This window comes from Callorhinus ursinus, unplaced genomic scaffold (assembly GCF_003265705.2).
Source record: "Callorhinus ursinus isolate GAN/ISIS: 27379988/994484 unplaced genomic scaffold, GSC_fseal_2.0 scaffold48, whole genome shotgun sequence".
In the NCBI taxonomy this organism is placed as follows: Eukaryota; Metazoa; Chordata; class Mammalia; order Carnivora; family Otariidae; genus Callorhinus; species Callorhinus ursinus.
In genome coordinates this window covers 771,612-786,214 of record NW_027397110.1, presented here as the reverse complement: position 1 = coordinate 786,214, position 14,603 = coordinate 771,612, and the positions used below count along the sequence as shown (strand labels likewise).

The 14,603-nt window shown below is 50.1% G+C and overlaps 2 long non-coding RNA genes across 2 annotated transcripts; one reads left to right on the top strand and one right to left on the bottom strand.

The window, feature by feature from the left end:
• Positions 1–5,479: 5,479 nt before the first annotated feature.
• On the bottom strand, positions 5,480–8,102 carry LOC112831508 (uncharacterized). Its single transcript, XR_003210163.2, has 2 exons — positions 7,810–8,102; positions 5,480–6,554 (listed from the first exon to the last, which is right to left on the bottom strand). It is a non-coding gene; the product is annotated as an uncharacterized lncRNA (long non-coding RNA).
• Positions 8,103–11,834: 3,732 nt separating this feature from the next.
• On the top strand, positions 11,835–14,236 carry LOC112831797 (uncharacterized). The gene is made up of 2 exons (XR_003210237.2): positions 11,835–12,097; positions 12,817–14,236. It is a non-coding gene; the product is annotated as an uncharacterized lncRNA (long non-coding RNA).
• Positions 14,237–14,603: the final 367 nt, after the last annotated feature.

Sequence of the window (14,603 nt, the reverse complement as noted above, 5' to 3'; positions counted from 1 at the left end):
CCATCCCCCCTGCAGAACTGGACCCGCGCCCACCGAGCTCTGCCACACGCGAAGCCCCGCGTCAGACGTGGAAGCCACCACCAGGGTGGTGGGCAGAGAAGTTGCTCCCGGGAAGAGTGACGGGGCACCAGACCCCACTGTGAGCCACGCACACCTGCAGTGGCTGTCAGGGCTCCTGGAGGGGGGCTGGAGCCAGCCTCGACGGAGAACCCTGGGGAATGGAGCAGAGGAACCGAGAACCAGGAGCACTTTCAGCACCTGCTGGGCTGAGCGCGGCCGGACGTCTGGTCAGACCCCACAGCTTGCTTGTCCCCGTCGTCGGAGCCCAGTCCCCCGCTCGGAGTGAGTGGCACAAAGTGGAGGAGAGACCTCTAGGGGTTGAAGGGCAGGCACACCGAGGGGGAGGAAGATGTGTGCCGTTCTGACCCGGCTCCTGGGCCTCAGCTCAGGGGCCCCACAGCCTCATTTCATCCCTGTTTGTCGGACAGCAGAGTTGACATCCCATGATGGGCCTTGCCTGGGGGCAGCCGCACCCCCCGAAGCCCAGGCCCGGCTCACGTGGATTTTATTTGAACCCAGTGCTCCACGCAGTCGCCAGGTTTTCTGAGCTGACAGAGCTCCAGACCGGCTTTCAAAGGTGAGACGCCCAGGGGAGGAAATGCGCTGCCCCCGTCCTTTACAAGAACACTTCAGGTGCCCCTGCCATGCAGAGTTTCGGACGTGGCATGTCAGGGCTGAGAGTGTGGCATCCATGGCACAAGCCCCGGCCTGGCACCTGAGGCCTTCGTGTCGAACACCAAAGCCACGCCTGGCCCTGAGAGTCCCCTAGGACAGCCTCCCCGTGAGCACACGTCCATCTGGGGCTGAGGCCATGCAGGGCAGCAACCCTCTCGGGAGCCTGCATGAGACTCCCCCCAGTTGGCAGCCATGAGGGGGCCACTGCCTCCAAGAGGGACCCCTGAGCAAATCCATAGGCGCCGGAGAGAGGGGCCCGCCTCTGGGAGAGTGGTTGCAGAGAAGACCCCGCTGCACGGAAGCACACTGGGACAGAGCCATGCAGCCTGTGCATGACCAGGAGGGCCAGCGTCCCACAGACGTGGTCGGGAGGCACAGGAGGTCCCAGGAGCCCGCGAGTCCCCATCAGTCAGACGAGCATTGGGCTAGGTCACCTGCAGCGTCCGTTTCTCACTGGCCCCTCCGTGGGGCCAAGGTCACTGTGATGTGGCTGCCCTGCCCCCACTCTCCCCTCCCCCAGGGCAGTGAGTCCTCGGGCAGGAGTCGTGGATGCGCCCACTGTGCCCCCACCCACCCCGCGGAGAGGACCACACCTTCACGCCCAGCCAACAGCATTCGGACGAAACGACGTCCTAAAACCTTGCTCTGGCTGAAGCCTCTGTTACCTCCATGAGTCAGAGCGGGGCCCAGCGCGAGGCCAGGCAGGGCTCTGAGAGAGATGGCGGTAAGTTTGCGTGTTCACTAAGAAGAGGGCAGTGTGGTCTTGGTGCACGTCCTCACGCAGACGAGCTGTTCGTTTTCTTGTGGGACCTGGTCTTGAGTGGTGTGTGTGTGTGTGTGTGTGTGTGTGTGTGTGTGACCGTGCATGTGTGTGTCACTGCGTGTGCGTGTGTGTGTGACCGTGCGTGTGCATGTGTGTGACTGTGCGTGTGTGTGTGACCGTGCGTGTGCACGTGTGTGTAAGCGTGTGTGCGTGCACGTGACTGTCTTTCTCCCTCAGCATCGGCGCCGTGGGCCAGATGGGAGGAGACCACGTCTCCGCGGTCCCACTTTCTCGCCTCGGGCCGTGTCTCCCTGCGGAGCCACACGAGTGTTCCGCGTGTGCAGACGTCCTCGTCTCTCCAAAGGCGAGAGCACCGCGTTTCTGTAGGTCAGGTTTGTTTTCTCCATGTTTCCGTGACTGCGGGTGCTGAGCCCCCCCAGGGGATGGGGTTGGACGTGGGAGGGAGAAGCCCCGCCTCGTTTCTGTCTGTCCTGAAATGCTTCTGATGTGTTGCAGGGGGAGTCAGGGCAGGAGGTTCTCTGCTGTGTTGTCTAAAGTTCCTGTTCGGAAAAGTTGCTGATGTCACAAGACAATTTTTGGAATCTGTTCATAATAAGTTTTTCCTTTGTTTCATTGGATTTCCATGGATGGTGCTCATAGATTTTCTGATTTGCAACAGCCCGTGCATTGCTGCCAATGCTTGGTTTAATTGTGAGGTGTTAGGGTCCTGCCCCATCACTAAGTCCATCTGCTGACGGTCTCCCCTGTGGCGCTGGGCTATCGGTGTGTGCCGTTATTTGTTGCATTTTGACGTTTTGGCATCCCTTCAGATTTTGATAACAAAATCAGTCTGCTTTGTAAGATAAATTGGGGAGCTTTGTCTTTTTCTGGAGTTTGACCAATACTGCCCTGAACTTTCCTTAAAGTCTGGGGAAGATGCCTCGTGGAGCTGCCTACACCCTCCCTGGCTCCCACAGAGCCAGCCCCCTGACCATCTGCTCTGCTGAGAAAGTTCCAGAAAGCCTGACCCCCCCCCCAAGGAAGCTCCTGTCCCTCCAGCTCTGGAGCAGCCACAGTGCTGCCTGCTCGGCCCCAAGTCTTCCCTGTCCAGAGGCCCGGCTCACCTCCCCCCGCTCCCTGCAGGCCACTCCCTCCTCCCCCGATCCCTGAAGACCACTCTCTGCTCTCCTGGAGGCCCGTCGCGGGGCTGCCTACGGCATCAGTCCTTCCAGAGAACCAGCTTTCGCATCATTTATCCTTTCTATGATGCTCTTTTGTGTTCTACTCCATTAAACATGGCTTCCATCTTATACTAAAGTGTTTGGGCACAATTTGTCCCTGTCACTCTTAAAATATTTGAAGATTTTGCTTATTTACATTGATCTGTGTCATTCTTCATTGCACAGGATGGCATTTATAACATTTTCCCCACATGTGCTTTCATCCTGGCTCTTAGCCATCCTGGCATGGTCTCCTGGTCCAGGTGTCCAGCCTGTTTGACTGCTTCTTTCGGGGGTCACTGTGTGTGTCAAACCATCAATCCCTGTAACAGTCAGAACCAACTTGGTGATGCTGTGGTAACGAGTAGCACTGTGTCTCCAGGGATCAACACCACAGAGGTTTGCTTCTCTTCCATTCTGCACCTGCTCCCTCCAGGCCACCACCCTGCATGGGTCATGCTTCTGAGCTGCTTCAGTCTGTGACACCTTCACCCCAACACCCCTGCATCTTCTACAGCACATTTGTGGATATTATTTTTCAATTTTATGTGCATTTGTTTATTTGTCTGTGGACTTTTAAAATTCTAAGATTGAAATAGCACACTCAGTTTTTTTCATGTCATTCTTGCATTTATAACAGTTTTTGCTTCATGCATTTAGCATACATTTGGTTTTTTGCTGGATTCACCATTTTGCCTTCTATTAATAGATATTTAACCTTTCCATTCTGTGCAATCACTTTAACTCTACCCCATCTAAAAATAACAATTCAATTCCTACTTTCCTTTGGTTTGTATTTTCCTCGTGACAGTTGTGAATTTCTTCCATTATTTTTCTTAATTAATTATTAATGACATATTACTTACATATAAGAAAGTGTAGCTCCATCAGTTTTCACAAAGTGGGGCACATACGTAACCAGAGTAATAAAGAGGACATCACCAACAGCCCAAAGCCCACTTCTCTGCAAACTTCCCAAAGAAAACTCACATCTTAGCTCATGCACACAGATTAGTTTTTGAACATCATGTCAGTGGACTCATAAAGGACTCCAGATATCCTGCTTAGTTTCTTCTGCACAGCAGCATGTTTGCGAGGATCGTCCACACTGCTGAGAGCAGGTACAGACTGTCTGTATTCATTGCTGCACAAGATTCCACTCTGTGAATATTCATCCTTTCCCAAGTCACCCACCGTCCCTTCTGGAGACGGACACCAGGGCTGCGTCCTTCCCACCACCATGAGCATGTCCTCTGGGGACACACTCCTGCTCTTCATACCCCTAGAAAGGGCATTGCTAAGTCACAGACTGTGTTTTTTTAACACAAAAACTGTCATCCTTCCTACGGTGGTTTTACCATTTTGTGCCCCTGTGAGAGCTGTCTTTCCACGTCCTCTCCACGTGTGGTGCTGGCTCTCAGACACTGACCTCCCTGTCTGCACCCGCTCCACCCCCATCACCTGCCCAGGGCATGGGCTCCATGCAATACCCCTCCCTATGCCACTAATGAACAGTTAAAATGCAGGGGGTGGGGGGGAGATGGGATATTGAAAAATACTTCTTAATCCAAAAAGATTACAAGAAAAGGAAAGGAAACATAACCTAAATCGTGTAGAAAAATAGAAAATAAATACGTTGACAACTATAACTCAAATATTTTAGAATTAAAATGTAAATATTAATTAAAATTGTCAGGCGAAAATAAAATAAGTACAACTTTATGCTGCAAAAAGTTGACGCAATTTAAATGTAAGAACATAGAAAAACTGAAGTATAAGGATGGGGGGAAAATACAACCACAAACCCTGAGCGAGAGAGAGCTGGTATAGTTCAATTAATATCAAATAAGGTAGGCTTTAACGCAAGAAACATAATAAACAGAAAACATTTTGTAATGACAAAAAATGTTAATCTATCTGAAATATATAACAAAACTCAAACTCAGTTGCATACATCTTACAAAAATCATAAAAATTCATAAGTAAAAAATGATGAAATTAAAATGAGAATCAGTGAATTAATAATCATAGTGAGTATCTTTAACAAGCCTCCCTCAGCTATTGAAACAAAAATCATTAATGACATAGAGGGGTTGACAAACTAAGTCCTATGGGTCAAATCTTGCTTGCTTTATATTTTTATAAATAAAGTTTTATTGAAGCAAGCAACATGCGTTGGTTTATGTATTTTCTATGGTTGCTTTTGCACAAAATAATAGCAGAGCCACCTAACGGCAACAGAGCCTACATGGCTTATAACACTTAAAATACTGCTACTAGCCCTTTTCAGAATCGACCACACGTTGGGCCATAAAGAAGTCTCAGTAAATATCAAAGACTCGAGTGTTCTAAGTGTGTTTTCTGACCACAATAGAAGTAACCTAGAAAGCAATGAGTTAAAGATATCTGAAAAATGTTTAAATGTTTGGAAGTTACACAATATACTAATAAATAACCCACAGCTCCACGAAGTCATAAAGAAATTAGAAACTATTTTAAATGCACGATCATAGGGGCGCCTGGGTGGTGCAGTCAGTTGAGCGTCCAAGTCTAGATTTCAGCTCAGGTCGTGATCTCAAGGTCATGAAATCCAGCCCCACATCCGGCTCCATGCTGAGCGTGGAGTCTGCTTGAGATTCTCCCTCTCCCTCTACCCTTCCCACCCTGCTCTCTCTTTCTCTCTAAAAAAAAAAAAATGTAAAAATAAATATAAAAATAAATAAATGCATGATCATAAAATGTGTTTAAAAATTCAAATGAGTCAATTGTAAGTCTTACTGGTTTTATTCATTTATTCCAACCAGGCTGCACCCAGCCAGCAGATGGAAAGAGGCCCCGAGGAGCTGTCCAACATGAAGGACTTCTACAGCCAGAAGGGAGCGGGCACGGGGAAATTATCCCAGGCAAAACAGGGGCTTGGTTATCGCAAGCTCCCTTCCTTCAGGGGTGGGCAGGGGTCTGCCAGGCCAAGTACCTCACCAGTCCTGACCAGGCAGTTGCCAGGTGACTGGCTTAAAATTCCAATTTCAGGGGAGCCAAAACTGTAACTCCCTCTAGGTTTAGTGACATGGCCCTTAGCACAAGACAATCCATTTGGGCCTGTTGTCTTGTTTTTAGCAAATGCAACTTATTTGCAGCTAAAATAGTAACTAGAAAGAAATAAATATCCTTAAGTGCTTATATTACCAAAGGTGAAAAGCCAAAAGTCAATAATCTAGCTCCGTGTCTCAAAAATTAGAAAAGGTACAGCAAATTAGACTCAGAGAAGGCAACGAGAAAGAAGTAAAGAGAAATCAGTCATCCAACAGGAAAATCAACCAAGCCAAACCTTAGCTTTTTGAAAAGTCCTATTAAAATGATTAACCCTTAACAAGATTGATAAAAATATACAAGTAAAAGGCACAAGTTACCAAAATGGATATCTCTGCAGATCCTAAGGAAATAAAATAGGCAATAAAAGGAACTTATGCCAGTCAATTTGACAAATTGGATGAAACTGATCCCTCTATCCACCCCCCCAGAAAAGCACAACCTACCAAAGCTGACATAGGAAAAATCAGAAGATTTGAAAGCTTTAGTATCTAGCAAATAAGTTTAATCTACAATGGAAAAAAAAAAACTCAAAAAAAAATTTTTCAGGCCCAGACAGCTCTATTAGCAAATTCATCTAATTATGTAAGTATGGATGGTAGCAGCTCCTTGTGCAATGTCTTCCAGAAATAAGAGAAGAGGAAGTGCGTCCAAGTCAGGAGGCCAGCGCAGTCTTGACACCAAAACCTGACGATCGTTTACAACGCAGGAAGACCACAGAAGGACTTGCCTCATAAGCGTGTGAACTGAAATCCCAAACAAAATATTAGTAAATTGAATTCAGCAATTTATAAAATGTAGAATACATCACGATCAAGCAGATTTAATTCAGGAAATGCAATAGTAGTTCAACATTAAAAGAATTAATTAATGTGATTCACTGCGTTGACAGCAAAGGAGAAAATTCACACAATCATGATGGAAGATCCAAAACATATTTGATAAATTCAACATCTACTCATGTTAAAAGCTCTTAGCAGACTAAAAATTGAAGGTAGCCTGTTATAAAGCTGTAGTAATTAAGGATGTTAGTGTCCGCGTAGAAAACTGTACTCAATAGATTAGATCAGGAGTCCCAGGACTACCCATGCCCATGTGGCCACTGAGCACAAAGGGGACCTTGTAGCTCAGTGGGCAGGTGTGATCTTTTTGCAAAATTTTTCTCATCGATTTGGGGGAAAGACAGTGAATCTTTACTCCTGCCTTATATCATCCTGAAAAGTTAATTCCGGATGGATCATAAATCTGAATTTTGTGAAAGACAACACAAAGTGCAAAGATTGCAGAGAAAAAACAGAGGAGAATATCTTCATGACCTTCCATCGGACAGAAATTTTTAAACTGGGCCCCCAAAAAGCACTCACACCACAAACAAAATGTATATATTGGTAAACATTCACATGAAAAACTTCTATTCTTTAAAACACAGCTCTAAGAGCGTCAACAGGCAAGCTGAAAAGAGAAGATACTTAAAATACTTCATCAACCATGACCTGTAGCCAAAATCCGTAAAGAACTGCTCAAACCAGGAAGACGGAGAAAGGCCGGTCCGCCGAAAAGTTCAGGTGCTTCACAAAGAGGGTGCCTCATGCCCCTGAAGGCTGAGGAGAGAGCCTCGGCCCCACTGTCTTCAGGACAACGAGTTAGTCCCCACGGGCATGACCACTCACCCACAGATTGGCCAACTTGAGAACAGCAGAACCACCCAGTGCTGGGGAGCATGGGGGCAACCGGAATTCTCAGCGAACTCTAGTTAATGCAACCCATTGGAAAACTTTCAACCTCTCCCCAAGATAGAAACATACCCACCCCACGGCCAGCAAGTGCACTGTTGGGTTCGTTCTCAACAGCCACATGCACAACACTCCCCTCGAGATGTGCCCCAAGGGTAGAAGAGGTCAACAAAGCATCCACGATAGCTCACAAGTGATGCTACACACAGGAGCATTCCCAGACCTTACACGAATATCGAGCAGAAGCCACCAGACTGAAGATACAAACCGTAAGAGTCCAGCGATCAGTTCAAAGGCGGGCAAAGCTGATGACGGGGTCACGATACCACGCACTGTGTCAGGGAGGTGCTGGAGATGCCCCCAGCTCGTTATGTGGCTTCACTTGGTGGAAACCCACGAGCTACACTCAGCAGCCCCCTACCAGCTCCTCGGAAGGCCCCTGCAGTGAAGCCCGCCTCCCTCCCCTGGCCCTACCTGTTCCTCTTTCCCAGCCCCAAACCAGCACCACAGACAAAAATGTGCTTCCTGTAGCTGATGAGAACAAGGTCATCTGTGCCCTCCTGCTCAGGGTCCTGCAGGGACGCTAGCCAGGTGCACCCTCACTTTCTCATTCTCTGTAGGGAGAGGTACCATCTTCTACAGGGAAGCCACCACCTCCCGGCCGCGCATGGTGGTGCTGCTTGGGGGGGGAGTGTTTCCCCGCTGATCACTGCCTGTGTGTCCCTTCCTAAACAGCCACATTTCCTTGGCCCATCTTCAAATATTTTTCACGTTTTTATTTTGATTTGTAGAATTTCCCAGGTAGAGTAAATTCATTCGCTGTCACATAAATTTCAAGTATTTATCTGTTGCCCTTTAATTTTGTTTTGCTATACAGAAGTCATCAGTATGGACATGTGTGGGCAGCACATTTCGCACATATTTTGCTGTGGGTGCTGTGTCTGGAGGGCCTTTCCCAACCTGTTCTTGTGTATGGTTTTTAAATATCACCTCGCAAGAATATTGTTTCTCATTTACCTTCCTTATGAGAATTCTTGAAATATTGTTTTCACCTATTAACTGCAGAAAATACCATTTTCTGTAGCATGTCCTCAGACCAAGGAGACCTGGATGCTAGAGCTCACCTCTCACTCTCTCTAACCACACCCCCTCCACACCCCAACTAGCTCCATGTGGTCTAGCCTGGGAACTCAACTACCAGTAGGCGGGGAAGATACTCAGCATTTCAAAATGACTCATAAGTGGGCTCCTGAACCACAATCTCTTGTGAGTTTTAGGTGGTTTGTCTAGGCTCCGAGGCCATCAGTGACTGTGGGCGAGGTCTTCTCTGCTTGTTTCCAGTGACGCACACACTCCCACCCCCCCAAGCAGCACAGACTAAGGGGCAACGCTCCTCGCCAAGCTTCCCTACAGCAGGTGAAGCAGTGACCCTGTTCTGTGTGGCATGGTGCTCCTGATGTGGAGATGCTCCCACTATGAAGGACCCCGTGCTGGAGAGTTGTGGCCACCAGCTCTGTCCTTCCCCCCTTGCCTGGCCTGCTGCCTTGAGCAGGGCTGAGTGTCTGCTTGGGTTCTTCTTTTCCTTCCCACACCCATTCCACTACAGACTCAGCAAGCAGCCAGATGAGGCCCCGCGTCGAGGAGGGGGTGTGGAGGGGGTGTGGTTAGAGAGAGTGAGAGGTGAGCTCTAGCATCCAGGTCTCCTTGGTCTGAGGACATGCTACCTGCACCTTCCCACCCCCCCGTCACGGCCCCCCCCACCTTCCCAATGAAATCAATTATCTAATTGCTACAGTCAGTTAAAAGTGAAATTAAATGGATTCTGAACATTAATAACAGGCTGTAATAAGACAAACTACCTCTTAATGATGCATAGAACGCTGATGAAAATAAATTTCTTTTTGGGGCGTGTGTGTGCGTCAGGTGGGAGAGGGAGTTTTATCTGCTGAATTGAAATGAATATTGATTGCATGGCTGATAATTAATGATAGCAATTTTTGATTAAAAATGAGTTCATTTAGCAAACAAGTGGAGTGTGGGAGCATATTACATCTAAAAATAGAATTGAGAAGAAAGGATCCTTGTTACAGGGGCAGGATTACAATGCCTGTTTTGATCCTCATGCTGATGTCTCTGGATTTGAAATGAGCATAGCCATTCAGGCACCTCCAGGACTGGAGTCCTCTTCCTGCCCAGAATACCCACGGAGAAACAAAGACCAGCCAGGAATCACTGGCAAGACTGAGGCCACGGGAGAGGAGCCATGAGTGAACCAGATATTTCCCTCTGGAAATCCTGTGCCTTAGGGGGATTCAGCAAAAATAGGACAAAATAAAGTATGAATCTCGGAAGTGTTAAACTAAGAAAGACCTCCCACCACCACAGGGCAATCTCATCTGTGTTTATGTTTAACACACATGTGTGCACACCTCACACGTGCAACACATCACATACATGTATGCACACACTCTTGACACACAAGAAATAAAAAGCAATGTTTATGTGGCTAAGTTCAGAAATAAAATGAGAAGCCCTTCTGGTTCAGAACAGCTAAAATGCACTTCTTCTTGCTTCGTTTTGTTGGATCACGTGTGAACACCCCTTGTAAAGTCAGGCCTACACTAGCAACAGGGATCAGTTAATGGTCAGTGTCCAGGGACAGGGACCTGATACTGCCTGGGATCGGCCATCAGTTAGCAGGACAGGGCAGGAAGCCGTGCTCAGCTCTGGTGTCCTGTGGGCTTCCGGGCTGTGTGCTTGGAGGGGGACAGGGTCTGGGCCCTAACGATGCAGATGCAGAACGGAGACACCCAGAAAGCCAGGATGCCCAAAGGGCAACAAAACAAAGTAAGAAGAAGTGCATGAACTAGAGAAAGGCTAGTTTCCACAGGAGAGAGTTGCTCTTCTCAGCCATGGCTCTGAGTGAAACAGAAAAAAACAAAATGAAATAGAGGTTCCAACCCTAGAACGCACACCACTGAGAGTGAACTGGGTGTGAACCTGCCGGTCCATCGACTGTAACACACACCCCATCCGGTGGGGGTGGTGGAGGCTGGGGAACTGTGCATGTGGGGGCAGGGCTCCACAGGAAATCTCTGCTCCTTCCCCCCAAGCTTTGCTGTAAACTAACACTGCTTTTCAAAAAATTATCTTTTAAAAAATTTTTAAAAACATTTTCTAAAAGGTCCCCCTGCCTTGGGCCCCAGCATACCCTCACCTCACACTTAGTCCAAACACACTTAGGATGGTTACATTTGAAATTCACTTTCTTGGGTTGCCCCCACAAAAAAAGAAAAAGTAAAGGAAGGAAGAAAAGCCAAATATTTAGTTTAAAGAGGGCTGAACTGGCAGTGCCACAGAGCAATTAGCAGAGACAAGCTTGAAACTTACCTAGAGGGTTCTACTTTGCACATTATTCAAGGGAGCATGAGATTATAATTAAAAATCACAAAACTCATAAAAGAAAAAGCCACCTGAAGTGTGAGTCAAGGGAGGGAAAGAAATGCAAAATCAGGCCAGCAAAGCCTGAGGATATTGGAAGCATCCAATCCAGAATTTAAATAAGTGTATTTAATAAGTCCAGAGGAAGAGAAGGAACTGAATGTACAATGGGGGAACGAGGGGCTGTCAGAACTGAAAGGAGCATTTGTAAAAGAAAGAACTAGAACTTCTAGCACTTTAAAACAGAACCGTTGCAATTTAAAACAAACTGCCTGCTCAACGCAGCTAAGTGCAGTGAGAGAGCATCACTCAAAAGTTTCCCAGAGCAGCCGAGAGTCAGACAGGTTGGAAATGGGAGACGGAGCAGGAGTGATGAGCATCAGGGGCCACAGAGGGAAGGAAGGGGGGCTGTCCAGAGGGAAAAGATGGAAGGGATAGGGCAAAGCCCAGGGAGAGGAGGGGGGGAGACGTCAGTGTCACATCCGAGGAGCACTGGGAGCCCGAGTAGGATAAATCACACAAGTCCACACCCCAGCACATCCTGGTGGAAATGCAAACCACCAACTCAGCACAATGTGGGGACAGCCAGGGAGAAGGGACGGGTCCCCTGCGGCAGGCTCTGGACAGGCTCCTCCATGGCAGCCCTGGAGGCTCGAAGACATGCACTAAGGTCTTAGACGCACTGAAGGAAATACCTGATGGACCAGGATGGTAAGCCTATGACAAGACGTCAGCGAAGGAGAGAAAGACGGCGGCATTTTTAGGATAAAGCTGAGGATTTGCAATCACTAATTGCATCACTATTGAATTTCAGAGGCATGTATTTCAGGAGGATGGAAGATTCCGGAAGGGAAGTCTGTTAGCTGCTGGCTGGCATGTGTCTCTCTCTAGTTTTGCTTTCTTTTTCGGACCCAGCAGCAGCTGACAGAGACCGCTCACACACGGTTGGCGTCAGAGAGTCCCTGTGTTCACTGCCCTCAGCTGTCCTCAGCTGTCCTGTGGCTCATGCCCTCACTGCATTCAGGGTCCTTGCCGATGTCACCTGGTCCGAGGGACCGTCACTCCCCAGCTCCTCGATGGAATCTCGGGCACCAGACCACCAGAGAGGCCGGAAGGTAGGCCCACTGAGGCAAAGGCAGCAGGACCACCTCCACGGCCCCCGCCACCAGCTTCCCCTGGAGCACACTCACGTCCACCCCCGACAGGCCTTCTCCTCACTGCTCTCGGGCTGGTCCCCAGCCGCTCCTTCGCCAGGCTGCCTCTCCCTCTGGCCACAGTCTTGCACCTGGGAGCATGCCACAGCCTCCGCACCCCTCCCACAACCTCAGGGCTAAAACGCCCCCCAGCGCGACAAGAACAGCGACTGAGCGCGCATGTGGGCCAGGCGCTGCTCTCCGTGGGCTGTGACTTTATTCAGAATCAAGAGCGTGAGGAGTGAAGCACATGCAGGTGGACACAGAGCTGGTATTTCATGGAGCCCCAGGCTGCCCTACCCAGAACCTTCGCCTGCAGAGCTAATGACGGACAGACGGTGGCGGGAGGGAGGGAGGGACAGACGGGCAGGCAGGTGGGTGGCATGTTTGATTTTATAGGATTAGGCGGATAATAAGGTGCTAATTTACCCCCAGGGGATGTGTTCCTGTCTGTGCAGGTCCCAAAGGGCACCATGCACTGGTCAGGCCTCGGGCGGAGGACGGTGAGCCCACAGACACCCCAGGGCCCCTCTCCTTTGTTGTTGCCTCCCTTTACTTATTCTCCTGCCTCGCCCCTCCCCTGTCTCCATGATGCCCGCTGGCTTTCTGGGCCCCATCCTCATCTGGTCTCCCACTCACAGCAGCGGACGCCCGGCCCTCTTCTGCAGCAGAGACTCTGCGGCCACTGCAGTCCTTCTGTGACCACGTCAAAGAGCTAAGGATCCCCCTTTTAGACCATCTCTGACAGCCACAGCCACCCCGTCGGAAGTCAGAGCTCTTCGCTGGTGGGAAGAAGAAGTGGAGAAGTGAAGATGTTAGTGCAATCAGCCGGACGTCCAGGACGCTCCCCATCCTTGGGCCATGTCCACCTTACCCACCGAGCCTCCCGTGCACTCTCCTTCCCAGTGGGCCCTCTGCAGCCTTGCGTGTCCAGGAGAGAGCATGCCCACGGGACGCATGTGTGTGTATGTGCATGTGCACGCACACAAACGTGCCTTTTCATTTCTCCATCTGTCATGCACCCAGACGTTCATGTGCTCTCAGGCAGGAAAGAGAAACACAAGCATGTAATTAGTAACATGGAAATTCTAACGGTGCTGAGCGCCCACACCAGCCCGTGTGTCCCTACACACGAGGGCCTCTGAGTGTGCGCAGCTCCTGTATGTCTGGGAGACTTTCTCTGGAAAGAACTCGGGATTTGGGGTCCTGCGGATCATTGCAGGATCGGGTTTTGCATGTGTCGGGGGGAGGAAATGTGTCTGTCTCTGCTCTGTCCCCGGCCGTCTCCCCACACTCCTTAGTGTCCTGAGACTCAGCCAGCAGAGGGGCCCCACCTTCTGGGAGGGCGTCCCAATGTCCTCCACCCACCCAGAACAGACCCCGCAAGGCTGGGCGCGAGGACAAGGAGCCACAAGAGCCGTGGGGGCGACTCCCACCCCTGCTTGGGTGACACCTCTAGCTGGACTGCAAACGGAGGAAGCTCTCCTGCCCATCTCTTCCCTGTGGCTCCCGTGCAGAATGGGCCTTGTGGGTGGACGGTGGCCACAGGCAAGAACGGGGTGACCACCCTGCCCCTGCCCCACCTGGTGGGTTGAGGCCTGAGCTGCCTGAGCCCGTGCGAGCAAGAGGGGCGGTGAAGAATGTCACCGTCCAACGTTTGCATACGTTTTGGTAACAGGGACTCAAACCTACCAAACCCCTACTTGGGATCTTGGGGACCCACTTTAGGATAAGAACAACTGGGAGTGAGGCCATTCAGGCCGGATCCGTCCGTGTCAGCGGAGCTTGTGGGACCCACGAGCTTGCACACGGCTCCAGAGCTGTCAGCGGAGTGCCCGCTCTGCACCGCACGGAGCCACGGCACTCCCCACAAACACGTGGCTTATGAGGGGAGGGCCACGCACATCCCTGAGCCCCCATGTCAGGCATCCAGCCAGTAAGTGCGTCTGGGACGAACAACTGAACAATTGAACGGTGCTGGCGTTCGGAGTGGTAAGACTCACGCACAGGATTCAAGAAGAGAGAGGCTTGCGTATTTAATAAATATTGATTGGGCTCGCACCATGTGTGAGGGGCTGTTCTAGCGTTTACAAGACTGAATGAAACAGTCCAGTATAAAATCCCTCATAAACTCCAGCTGGGGCAGGCGGCCAGCCCAGCAAGTAAGTTGCATTTCATGGTGAGAGATGAGTGCTTTATGGGAAGGACAAGGTAGGTGGTGGGGGAGTATGCGTGTTTGCGTGCATACGCGTGTGTCCATGCACGTGTGTGTCCGTATACGCGTGCTCATGAGTTCACACGAGGCGGTCTAGACAGAGCCTTGCAGGAAGGGAGGGGTGGAAGCCAGGGGTGGCGCAGGCACCTCCAGAGAGCCGGGCCCTGGGGACAGCGGGAGTTCTGTGCCGCCAGGGAGGGAAGGGGAGGGGAA